Genomic DNA, 13,275 nt, shown 5'->3' with positions numbered 1-13,275 from the left:
TTACAAAACATTAAGGTGTAAGAATGACATTATGTATAACTTTTGTGCAAGTGAAAATGTATACATAGACACATACCTGGAGGGTATACATATACATTTTTTTCTTAAAGGATAAAAGAGCAATTTATTATTTTAAATAAAAATAATTGGACAGGATTATAAATTATGTTTGCTTTCCTCTTTATATGTCTCTATTAAAAAACTAGTAAGTAATACGTATTATTTACCCAAAATAGAGGGTAAGGTAAACCTATAAAGGTGAAACATTTCGTTATATAGTGCTACCAAGGTATAGATAAGGAAGAAGCATACTCTTTTAAATATGATTCTAATATAAATTGCCTTTGCCAGAAACAAAAGTCCAGCATTACCTAAGCCTGGTACTGGGTATACACATATGCAGTCACTCACGCATATACAGTATGTGGTGTCTGTTTCTTGTGAGGACAGGAACTTACGAGTGTTCTATTGCACAATAGCCTGTAATATCTTGTCCTGGGGCTAGGTAACTGGTGGAAAAGGGACTAATTGACTTCCTAGGATACAATTCAAACTTAATTGCATGATCTATTAATGTAAGGGTATTTAGGAATTTGGGGATCATTAAGTACAGAGCATTGAATCAAAATTAATGCAAACACATTAGGTAACAAAATACTGAATTAAGAAGATTTAACTGAATAAAGCGTCTCCAATAAACTCATTAACTTTAACAAATATTACTAATATCTGATATTCATAATTGAGAGGCAGGTACTGATTTACCAATCAGATGTAGCAGACTGCATCATTTTAGAAGGTATATGGTACATATTTGAAAACAATAATTTCTTGTGACTTTTTTCAGTTCCATTTTGCACATAAAAATTTCAGATTCAAGGCCAGGCATGGTCTTGAATACATCTCAGCACTGTTGAAGGCCAAGGTGGGAGGATCACTTGAGGCCAGGAGTTCAAGACCAGCCTGAAAAACATAGCAAGAATCCATCTCTACTAAAAATAAAAATAAATTAGCCAGGTGTGGTGGCATGAACCTGTAGTCCTAGCTACTTGGGAGGCTGAGACAGGAGGACTGCTTGAGCACAGGAGTTTGAGGCTGTAGTACTGTACTCAAGCATGGGCAAGGCTTTGTCTCAAAAAAAAATTCAGATTCATTTTGCAAAGAAAATTGAATAATAGCAACTATCTGATTTGCCAATCAGACGTAGCAGCTACCTGAATATTTAAAAGGAGTAAGAAAACTTACCTTTTATCAAATAATTTCTCAATGTATAATTGAAAAGTCTAGAAAAAAAACTGTACTCTTTTGAAGAAGCTGTTGCTGTTGAAACTCAGGTGTTTTCTTTAATTTCTCTAATGTATCCTGTGAATCATGGCTTTCACCAGCTCACTGGTAAAACCCGCACCCTCACCACATATACCTCAAACAAATATCTTGCAAAAATCTAATATAACCAGGAATTGTTACAACGGGAAAACAAATCAGGTATACACACACACACACAGACACACACACACACACACACATATATATATATAATCAATATATATAAAAATAGCCCTTAGCAGTTAAGGTTAAACCTTGAAAAATGCTGACAAAAAAATGCCCTGGAGAGAATGCAGGGCCCATTTATAAATTTTTTCCTAAAAGAAGAAATTTTCTTTTACACTTCAAACTTTTAGTATTGTAACTAACAAAATAAAGTTCAAAGTTTAGGATTCTTCAAATTATTCTAACTTTAAATTCATTTAAATTTCATAATCTGACTTTACTTCTAAATAATATAAAACTATTCTGGCAGCAAATCTAGCATGTTCCAGACATGTGATGGGCAGGGGGGAGTTAGCTATACCAACCCCAATTAATACACAGACATAAAGAATAAGAATTCAATCACAGTAACTGAAAAAAATGGTGTAACTAACACTCATTGTGTCTTTTCAGAGCTGAAATATAATCTACTTAATGCCTCATTTTTAAAAAAGCGTTTTCTAAATGGGGTTGGGGTAGGGGGTGATTATGTATAAAAAGTTAGAATGTCCAATTTTTCAAGTACAGTATTATGAAAAACTTTGTGGTCCAAACAAAAATATAACTGTGGGAAAAACTAACATTCACTGAATGTGTTGGTATTGCCTTTGGGAATAGACAATTTAATAGGATGTGCTCAAAGCTACTCCCTAAATTGATAGAAGCCATATGTGTCTCTGCCCTACACCTGTGGGGCGTGGTTTGCAAGGAAGAAAGGAGTACAATTATATATATACACACTCAACATAAATATATATATTCAAATGAATGAATAAATACAATCTCTTATAAATTGGTAAAGACAACATTATGGCCACTGGAGGGACTCAAAACCTATGGAGAGCTCCATGTCTTAATGCCATTCATTGTACACTTCGTCACCATCTATATCGTACAAAAATGTATCGGTGAGGGAAAAAACAATTACTATAAAAATATTATTTATTTGTGCTTAAACAATCATCTATAGTATTATTGAGGAGAAATACTGAAATAATTACAGATATTTTTAGAGTAAAAAAAGGCAACTTATAGGAATGGCTAAGAAAAGGAATTTATAAAATCAAAGATTTTTAAAGTGTCTTTACATTAGTAAGCCCGTATATGTATACATGTGTGTATACACATTTATAGCATATGTAATTTTAATTTTTATATAATCTTTTTTATGGAAAAACACCACCAAATATAGAATATAACTCTTTTAAATTTAGGAATACTAATAAAATACAACTGAATATCTGCACCAGGTATCAGAAACGATCCCCAGGGCAACTACAAAGTATAGAAAAACTGACAAGAGTTCAGTTTTTATTCTCTGCCCCACCAGCCCTGTCTTGCCTGCTGGAAGACCTCACACTGTCTTCCCTCTGCCTATCCAACTCCCCACATCCCCCAATATACAGACACACCACATACCTACACCAGGTTTCTCCTCCCACAAAATGCCCCATTTCCCAAAATTCCACTCCACTATGCTTCCAAATTCCCTTTTCCTCTTCACATATGTTGTCTATAGGAATGAGGAAGAGGAAATCTACCCCTTCATTATAAGGATTCATGACAAACTGCAAATTGTTAATAAGCTTAAGCATCCAAAGAGATCCCAATTTTTAGGAGATGAGTATTATACTAAAGTAGTAATCAGTAGAAAATATGGAAGATATTTTGAACTGAGAGCTCTCTATTCTATAACCTCTTGCTTAAAATGGGCCACAATGAAAACATTTCCTATTTTTCAAAATTCATAAAAACCCACTGAAAAGGGAAGGTGGGGGAGGAGGGGAGAAGTAACTATCTTTTTTGAGTAAGCAGTATATACTTTTACATTTTTCCCATATTTAATCCTCAAAAAATGGCAGTGGTAGATATTATTATCGCTATTTATAAATGACTAAGCTGAGGCTGAGAAAGTTTAATTATCTAGAGTAAACATCCCAAAGTCATCAACCTACTAATAATTCCATTAATTTAACATTTGTTGGTCTTCTATTATATGCCAGGCATCATGCTGAAGACAGGGCCTTTACCGATAATGGGTTTCCATGTGGGAGTTGACAGTATGTATTTCCACATAATTTGGTAAATCCTATGATCAAGTTATACACAAGCTATAATAAGAACAAATACAGGCCGGGCGCGGTGGCTCAAGCCTGTAATCCCAGCACTTTGGGAGGCCGAGACGGGCGGATCACGAGGTCAGGAGATCGAGACCATCCTGGCTAACACGGTGAAACCCCGTCTCTACTAAAAATACAAGAAAATTAGCTGGGCGAGGTGGCGGGTGCCTGTAGTCCCAGCTACTCGGGAGGCTGAGGCAGGAGAATGGCGTGAACCCGGGGAGGCGGAGCTTGCAGTGAGCCGAGATCGCGCCACTGCACTCCAGCCTGGGGCACAGAGCAAGACTCCGTCTCAAAAAAAAAAAAAAAAAAAAAAAAAGAACAAATACAGCATCATGATGGATTACAATGATGGCTGAATTCTCCCTGGATCCAAATCCTGGCCATGTGACTTTGTAGTACATATTCTGACTCTGGAGTTAGCTGTATAATTTGTCTTGGTCAGCTTGTAATGTGAGCAAGATATGATGCAAACAGAGCTTAAAAAGCACTGGTGAGACTGGGCCTGCTGCTCTCTCTTGATCCTTTGTCATCAATATGAGAGCATACCCAGACTACTCTACTGAAGAATAAGGCACAAAGAACATAGCCAAGTCTCCCTAGTTATCCCCCCAGCCAAGGCCCATCTAGATCAGCCAAAAGCAACCCAACCCCAACATGTGAGCAACGCCAACCAAAATTAATAGAGCTGCTTAAGTGACCCACCCCAGATGTGTAAGCAGTAAACACTGCTGAACTTATTTGAGGTTTTTTGGTTGTTTGCTATGCAGTATTATTGTAGAAAATAACTGATATAAGTATAATGATTAAAATCACGCGCTCTGGATTTAGGCTAACTAGGTCAAAATTGTCATTAGAACAGCAAATAGGCCATGTGTATTCAAGTCACCCATTTCATTACATGCACAACAAGTCACCAACTCCTTATTCTGCACTGTGCTGGTAAATGATAGGATTTCAATGAACATTTATAGACAAATGAGCAAACACTGATTAATTGTTTTGCTAGACTATAGGTTCCTTAAGAGTAGGAGGAAAGTCTTACTTATCTCTGCATGCCCAGAATACACTGTGATGAAAGAGACTTACAGAGAGATCAGTCAGTATTGGTTAAATGAGAAAGTACTATGAATTTGGGTTATCTTATTAAGATGGGTGGGAAACCAGTAAAGGGCGGTAAGGAAGTCAAACAACAAGATTTGTGTTTGACAAGATTACTTTGGCTACTGTATAGGGGTAAACAGACAGAAAGGGCCAGAATGGATGCACAGAAACCAGAAACCATCTAGGAGCCAACAAGGTTGTCTGTGCAGAGATGGTGTAACCGTGGATTAGGAAAAAAAAGCACACAGATTCAATATATATTTGGGTCAAGATATATTTGGGAAGCAGATGAGAAAATTTGCTTGAGGCTTGAGGGCCTAAGAAAATGGAAGAACCAAGAAAAAAAAAAAACAGTTTTCTGCTCTATGCTCCTACATGAGCAGTGATGACTTTCACTGATAGGGAACTCTAAAACACGACAGATACTTTAAAAATGCAGACTTATACTTAGAGAGACTCTGAGTTAATCCTAGTCTAAGGCCACCATTGGGAACATCTATTCGAAGAATCTGTGACATCAATTTATTTGAAGAATGATGTTCCTTGAACACTAAATCATACCCTGTTGCACTAGAAAAGTTCATAAGCCTTATGTGGCTGAAGTGACCTGAAGGAAGGCTGCGCTGAACCTTTGTTAGATGGCAAAATACAGCCCCACTGTGAAAACTGCTTGAACTATATTGAACCTTCTAAGGAAACTAAGCTTAAGAAGGAAAGAGTATACATGCCTAACTTAAAACCAGCTTTAGAGACCGACGATGAATTCCTTCCTGCTTCACGAATTTTCCATGAATCTAAAAATTGAACTAGACTTTAGAATATGTACCTTATCACATTAGTTAATTCAAATGTTTATTTTCTACTAAAGCCATTTCTTTCTTTATGTATAAGCCATTCTACCTTCTCTGGATTTCATAGCCATGGACTGCCACCCAAATCCTAGTCAGTCACCTAAAAAATGTATGCTGTTGACATTAAAGGAACAAGGGTGGTGAAAGACTACGGATAGATCCATGCAAACCCATCAACACTTCTGGAAAGAAATGAAAGTATTCTGAAAGCAGATGAACAACATTTTCATGGGTAGAAATGTAGAGAATTTGGGACCATTATGAGTCACAGGAGGAGCTCAGTGACTTACCAGTATTTATATGGTGCTTCCTAAGGCCCAGGCAAGCACTTTTTCATCAAAAAAAGACATTTCAAAAGGACTTTTTCATGACTGTATAGTCACCACCCATAAAGATTTAGTACAGTGCTGCTTTAGTTTGAAAAATGGTACCCCTCCAAAATTTATGTTCAGACAATCCCCGAGGCAACAGTATTAAGAGGTGTGGCCTCTGAAAGGTGATTAAGTCATGAGGATTACACCCTCATGGATGAGATTTGTATCCTTATAAAAGGGCTGGAGGTTGAAGGGAGCACTCTCTTGCCCTTCCACCTACTGGCCATGTGCCTATACAGTGTCCATCCTCTCAGCAGGCGGCAGCAAAAAGGCACCATCTTGGAAGTGGAGACCTGGCCCTTGGCAAACACCAAACCTGCCGGTGCCTTGATCTCCCTGCCTCCAGAATTGTGAAAAATAAGTTTCTCTTCTTTATAAATTACCTAGTCTGTGGTATTTTGTTATAGCAGCACAAGTGGACTGTGACATGTGCATATCTTTAAAAAATAAAATATTTGTAATGGTTGACTTACACAGTAAATTCATATTCTATATCCTCCAAAGTCTGAACCAAAGGTAAGATGTATTTAGAATATATTATCAAGAGCTGTATTCTTTTATTAAATCCTAACTCCAAATTGAAATGTTGTTGAAGAACTTTTTTTCCATTTTATACTATATAGTTGAGAAAACTAAACCTCAGAAAGGTTAAATGATTAGTTCACAATCACAGTGCTAGTTAATGTTAGAATCTGAATTCAGCATGTCTTCCCTCAGAGTCTGCATTCTATCTATGCCCCCAGACTAACTTCCAACATTACCACCCTTATTTTCTACGGACCAACAGGCCTTCTCTTTGGGGCCGGAATCATTTCCTCACTACCTCCAGCATGCCATTCCCACTTTGTTCCTGCCACTTCTTCTGCCCCTGAAATATTCCTCTAAATGGTCATTCTGCTTCATAATTCCGAAAGGAAGCATTCTGAGCTCAAAACAAAAAACAAAAAACAAACAAAAAAAACAAAAATAAAAAATAAAAAACAAATAAAAATGATTCACCATGTTGATTCACAACAAAACTATAAATGACTCCATTTTCCAGTTTGTCGATAAGCTTCAGAATACTGTCAAAACACATAAAATACAAAACATTTATATTATCAGGCATATAATGGTCAGGCATATAATTATCAGGCATATAAATTATCAGGCATAAGGCCGGGCGCGGTGGCTCCAGCCTGTAATCCCAGCACTTTGGGAGGCCGAGACGGGCGGATCACGAGGTCAGGAGATCGAGACCATCCTGGCTAACCCCGTGAAACCCCGTCTCTACTAAAAAATACAAAACACTAGCCGGGCGAGGTGGCGGGCGCCTGCAGTCCCAGCTACTCGGGAGGCTGAGGCAGGAGAATGGCATAAACCCGGGAGGCGGAGCTTGCAGTGAGCTGAGATCCGGCCACTGCACTCCAGCCTGGGTGACAGAGCGAGACTCCGTCTCAAAAAAAAAAAAAAAAATTATCAGGCATATATGGTTGCCTGTGACCCAACTAAGACCAAAGTCAGGCATAATGCACACATTTCAGAGGAATTTCCCAAGTAATCCAAAAGTCAAGGGCTTCCAGACATTTCCATCACCCACAAGTGGCATTCCCTTAGATGCTAAGTCTTGAGCCCTTTGCAAGTGTTGTTCCCTAACTCTGTAACACTCCTTGAACATGCCACTTGGTCTACCTGGCAAACCAGAATTAATCCTTTAAGACAATGGTTAGGTAGTGCCCCCTTCTTTGCCTGTGTCTCTCCACTTCCACCACCTTGATGCAGTCCCTGTTCTCATTGTACACATACCTCTCCCACTAGCTTTTAAGCTCTTTGTGGGCATGGACCATGTCTTCGTACACTTTTTATCCCAAGGCCCACCAAAGAACCTGCACATACGTTAAGCCCAATAAATGCTGAATGGGCATGCTCATGACCTATAGATATTGACACTATGACTGAAAAACTTCTGGATTCAGGAATGGGGTGTGCGTTTATTTTTAAAATATCCAGCCAAACATCAAAGGTCTAGAGAAGCTCCTACAGGCATACCTTGGAGATACTGTGGGTCTGTTCCAGACCACCACAATAAAGTGAATATCACAATAAAGCAAGTCAAATTTGTTTTCCAGTGCATATAGAAGTTATATTACACTGTAGTCTATAAACTGTGCACTAGCATTATGTCTAAATAAAAGTACATATCTTATTTTTTAAATATTGCTTAAAAATGCTAATGATCAGCTGAGCCTCCAGCAAGTTGTAACCTTTTTATTGGTGGAGGGTCTTCCCTTGGTCTTGATGGCTACTGACTGATCATACAGTGGTGTCAGCTGAAGGCTGGGGTGACTCTGGCAATTTCCTTTCTCTCACTAAGTTTTTTTTTACATTTATTTTAAGCTCAGGAGTATATGTGCAGGTTTGTTATATTAGTAAACTTGTGTCATGGGGGTTTGTTGTACATATTATTTAGTCACCAAAGTATTAAGCCTAGTACCCATTAGTTATTTTTCCTGATCTTCTCCCTCCTCCCAACCTTCACCCTCTCGTAAGCCCTAGTGTCTGTTGTTCCCTTTGATGTGTCCATGTGTTCTCATCATTTAGCTCCCACTTGTAAGTGAAAACACCTGGTATTTGGTTTTCTGTTCCTGTGTCAGTTTCCTAAGGATAAATGGCCTCCAGCTCCATCCGCGTTCCTACATGTTCTTTTTTATGGCTACATAGTATTCCAGGATGTATCTGTATCACATTTTCTTTATCCAGTCTATCATTGATGTACATTTTGGTTAATTCCAGGTCTTTGCTATTGTGAATAGTGCCACAGTGAACATACATGGGCATGTGTCTTTATGACAGAATGATTTTTATTCTTTTATAACAGCATGATTTCTATTCCTTTATGACAGAATGATTTATATCCTAGTAATGGGATTGCTGGGTCGAATGGTATTTCTGTGTTTAGGTTTTTGAGGTATCTGTCTTCTACAATGGTTGAACAAATTTACATTTCTACCAACAGTGAATAAACATTCCTTTCTCTCCACAACCTTGCCAGCATCTGTTATTGCTTGAATTTTTAATAAAAGTCATTCTGACTGGTGTGAGACAGTATCTCATTGTTTTGATTTGTATTTCTCTAATGATCAGTGATGTTCCGCTTTTTTTTTCATACGCCTGTTGGCTGCATATATGTCTCCTTTTGAAAAGTGTCTGTTCACATCCTTCACTCACTTTTTTTTTTAAGTTACAGGGCACATGTGCAGGATGCACAGGTTACATAAATGTGTACCGTAGTGGTTTGCAGCACCTATCAACCCATGTTCTAAGTATTAAGCTCAGCATGCATTAGCTATTTATCCTGATGGCTCCCTCCTCCTGCCCTCACCTTGACAGGCCCCAGTGTGTGTTGTTCCCCTCCGTTTCCATGTGTTGTCTTTGTTCAGCTCCTCCTTATAAGATCACATGGTGTTTGGTTTTCTGTTCCTGCGTTAGTTTGCTGAGGATAATGGCTTCCAGCTCCATCCATGTCCCTGCAAAGGACAGGAACTCATTCCTTTTTGTCCTTTGCCCACTTTTTAATGGGGTTGTTTTTTTCTTGTAAATTGGTTTAAGTTCCTTATAGACGCTGGATATTACACCTTTCTCAGAAGCATAATTTGCAAAAGTTTTCTCATTCTGTAGGTTGTCTGTTTATTCTGTTGACAGTTTCTTTTGCTGCATAGACACTCTTTAGCTTAATTAGATTCCCTTTGTCAATTTTTGCTTTTGTTGAAATTGCTTTTGGTGTCTTTGTCATAAAATCTTTGCCTGCTCCTATGTCCAGAATGGTATTGCTCAGGTTGTTTTACAGGGTTTTTATAGTGTTGGGTTTTACATTTAGCCTTTAGTCCATCTTTAGGTGATTTTTGTATATGGTATAAGGAAGAGGTCCAGTCTCAGTCTTCTGCATATGGCTAGCCAGTTATCCCAGCACCATTTATTGAATATGGAGTCCTTTCCCCATTGCTTATTCTTGTCAGCTTCGTCAAATGTCAGATAGTTGTAGGTGCAAGGCCTTATTTCTGGGCTCTCCATTCTGTTCCAATGGTTTATGTGTCTGTTTTTGTACCAGTACCATGCTGTTTTAGTTATTATAGCCCTCAAGTATGGTTTGAAGTCAGGTAACACGATGCTCTCAGCTTTGTTCTTTTCGCTCAGGATTTTCTTGTGTTTTGGGCTCTTTTTTGGTTCCATATGAATTTTTAAATAGTATTTTTCTAGTTCTGTGAAGAATGTCATTGGTAGTTTGATAGGAATAGCATTGAATCTATAAATTGCTTTGAGCAGTATGGCCATTTTAACAGTATTGATTCTTCCTATCCATTAGCATGGAATATTTTTCCATTTGTTTATGTTATCTCTGATTTATTTGAAAAGCGTTTTGTAGTCCTCCTTACAGAGAGCTTTCACCACCCTGGTTAGCTATATTCCTAGGTACTTTATTCTTTTGTGGCAATTGTGAATGGGACTGTGCTCTTGATTTGGCTCTTGGCCACATTGGTGGAAAGTAATTCTAGTTTAGTTAATGTTGTTCTAAAGTAATGCTAGTGACTTTTGTACCTTGATTTTTTATCCTCAGACTCTGAAGTTGTTTATCAGCTGACAGAGCTTTTGGACCAAGAATATGAGGTTTTCTAGATTTAGGATCATGTTGTCTACAAACAGAAATAGTTTGAGTTCCTCTCTTCCTATTTGGATGCCCTTTATTTATTTTTTTTTGCTTATTGCTCAGAACAGGACTTCCAATACTATGTTAAATAGGAGGTGTGAGAGAGGGCATCCTTGTCTTGTGTCTGTTTTCAAGAGAGATGCTTCCAGCTTTTGCCCATTTAGTATGATGTTGGCTGTGGGTTTGCTATAGATGGCTCCCATTATTTTGAGGTGTGTTCCATCAATACCTAGTTTATTGAGATATTTTAACATGAAGGGGTTTTGAATTTTATCAAAAGCCTTTTCTGTATCTATTGAGATAATCATATGGTTTTTGTCTTTTGTTCTGCTTATGTGATGAATCACATTTATTGCCTTGGGTTTGTTGAACCAACTTGTATACCAGGGATAAAGCCTACTTGACTGTGGTGGATAAGCTTTTTGATGTGCTGCTAGATTTGGTTTACCAGTATTTTGTTGAAGATTTTTGCATTGATATTCATCAAGGATATTGGCTTGAAGTTTTTTTGTTGTTGTTTTCATGTCTCTGCCAGGTTTTGTTATCAGAATGATGCTGGCCTCATAGGATGAGTTAGGGAGGAGTCCCTCCTCAAATTTTGGAATAGTTTCCGTAGGAATGGTACTAGCTCTTCTTTGTACATATGGTAGAATTTGGCTCTAGTTCTGTTTGGTTGGTAGGCTACTTATTACTGATTCAATTTTGGAGTTCATTATTGTTCTGTTCTGCGATTCAATTTCTTCTTGGCTCAATATTGGGAGGATGTATGTCTCCAGGAATTTATCCATTTCTTTGAGATTTTCTAGTTTACGTGCATAGAAGTGTTCATAAATCTTCTCTCATGGTTATCTGTATTTCTATAGGGTCAGCAGTAATATCCTCTTTGTCATTTCTGTTTATTTGGATCTTCTAGTTTTTCTTCTTTATTAAGTCTAACTACCAATCTACCTATTTTAGTAATTTTTTTTCAAAAACCTACTCCTAAATTCATTGATCTTTTGAATGTTTTTTCATGTCTCAATCTCAGTTCAGCTCTGACTTTCAGTATTTCTTGTCATTTGCTAACTTTGGGGTTTGTGTGCTATTGGTTCTCTAGTCCTTTTGGTTGTGATGTCAGGTTGTTAAATTGAGGTACTTCTAACTTTTGATGTGAGCATTTAGTGCTATAAATTGCCTGCTTAACACTGCCTTAGCTGTGTCACAGATATTCTGGTATGTTGCTTCTTTATTTTTTTTTCTCACATGCTCAGCTCTCCAAGGTTGACTTCCCCACTGCACACTCGAGTGGTATGTTGCATCTTTGTTCTCAATAGTTTCAAAGAACTTGGTTTCTGCCTTAATTTTACTATTTACCCAAAAGTCATTCAGGAGTAGGTTATTCTATTTCCATTTAAATATATGGTTTTAAGTGGATTTCTTAGTCTTGTTTTCTAATTTGATTGCAGTGTGGTCTGAGAGGGTGGTTATTATAATGAGCCTAGTACTCATTATACAGCATTTGCTGAGGAATGTTTTGTGTCCAATTATGTCATTGATTTTAGAGTATGTACCATGTGGCAGTGAGAAGAATGTATATCTGTTGCTTTTGGATGGAGACGTCCATCAGGTACATTTGGTCCAGTGCTGTGTTCAGGTCCTGAATATCCTTGTTAATTTTCTGCCTTGATGATCTAATACTGTCAGTGTGGTGCTGAAGTCTCTCACTATTATTATGTGGTTATCTAAGCCTCATAGGTCTCTAAAAACTTGCTTTATGAATCTGGATGCTCTTCTGTTGGGCGCACATATATTTAGATTAGTTAGGTCTTCTTGTTGAATTGAAGCCTTTACCCTTATGTGATATCTTTTTTTAACCTTTGTTGGTTTAAAGTGTGTTTTGTCTGAAATTTGGATTTTTCTGTTTTCTGTCTGCTTGGTAGATTTTTCTCTGGCCCTTTATTTTGGGCCTATGGGTCTCACTGCGTGTGAGATGGGTCTCTTGAAGACACCATACCAATGAGTCTTGGTTCCTACTCCAATTTACCACTATGTGCCTCTTGATTGGGGCATTTCACCCATTTTTAAAAATCTTTTTTGTGTTAAATATTTATTATAAATCCTTGTATTTTTTACTTTTAAGTTCAGAAGTACACGTGGTTTGTTACACAGGTAAACCTGTATCACGGGGGTTTGTTGTACAGATTATTTCATCACACTGGTATTAAGCCTAGTATTCATTAGTTATTTTTCCTGATCCTCTATTTCCTCATACCCTCCATTCTCCAATAGGTCCAAGTGTGACTTGTTCCCCACTATGTGTCCATGTGTTCTCATCATTTAGCGCCAACTTATAAGTGAGAATATGCAGTATTTGGTTTTCTGTTTCTGTGTTAGTTTGCTAAAGATAATGGCCTCCAGCTCCATCCACATCTTTGCAAAGGACATGATTTCATTCTTTTTTATGGCTGCACAGTATTCCATGGTGTATTTGTACCACATTTTCTCTATCCAGTCTATCACTGATGGACATTTACATTGATTCCATGTCTTTGCTATTGTGAATAGTGCTGCAATGAACATACATATGCATATGTCTTTATGACAGAATTATTTATATTCCTTCGGGTATATAC

The 13,275-nt window shown here is 37.6% G+C and overlaps 1 protein-coding gene and 1 non-coding gene across 3 annotated transcripts in view; both read right to left on the bottom strand.

Moving 5' to 3' along the window:
• The window catches only part of IFNE (interferon epsilon), a 75,996-nt gene that overhangs the window by 33,212 nt on the left and 29,509 nt on the right, over positions 1–13,275 (bottom strand). The gene's annotated exons all lie outside the window — the stretch shown is intronic.
• Positions 11,903–11,978, bottom strand: LOC114672906 (small nucleolar RNA SNORD55/SNORD39). Its single transcript, XR_003723435.2, has one exon. It is a non-coding gene; the product is annotated as a small nucleolar RNA SNORD55/SNORD39 (small nucleolar RNA).

Source organism: Macaca mulatta, chromosome 15 (genome assembly GCF_049350105.2).
Source record: "Macaca mulatta isolate MMU2019108-1 chromosome 15, T2T-MMU8v2.0, whole genome shotgun sequence".
NCBI lineage: Eukaryota > Metazoa > Chordata > Mammalia > Primates > Cercopithecidae > Macaca > Macaca mulatta.
Note: the sequence above shows the minus strand (reverse complement) of the source record. Positions and strands in the feature narration are given on the sequence as shown.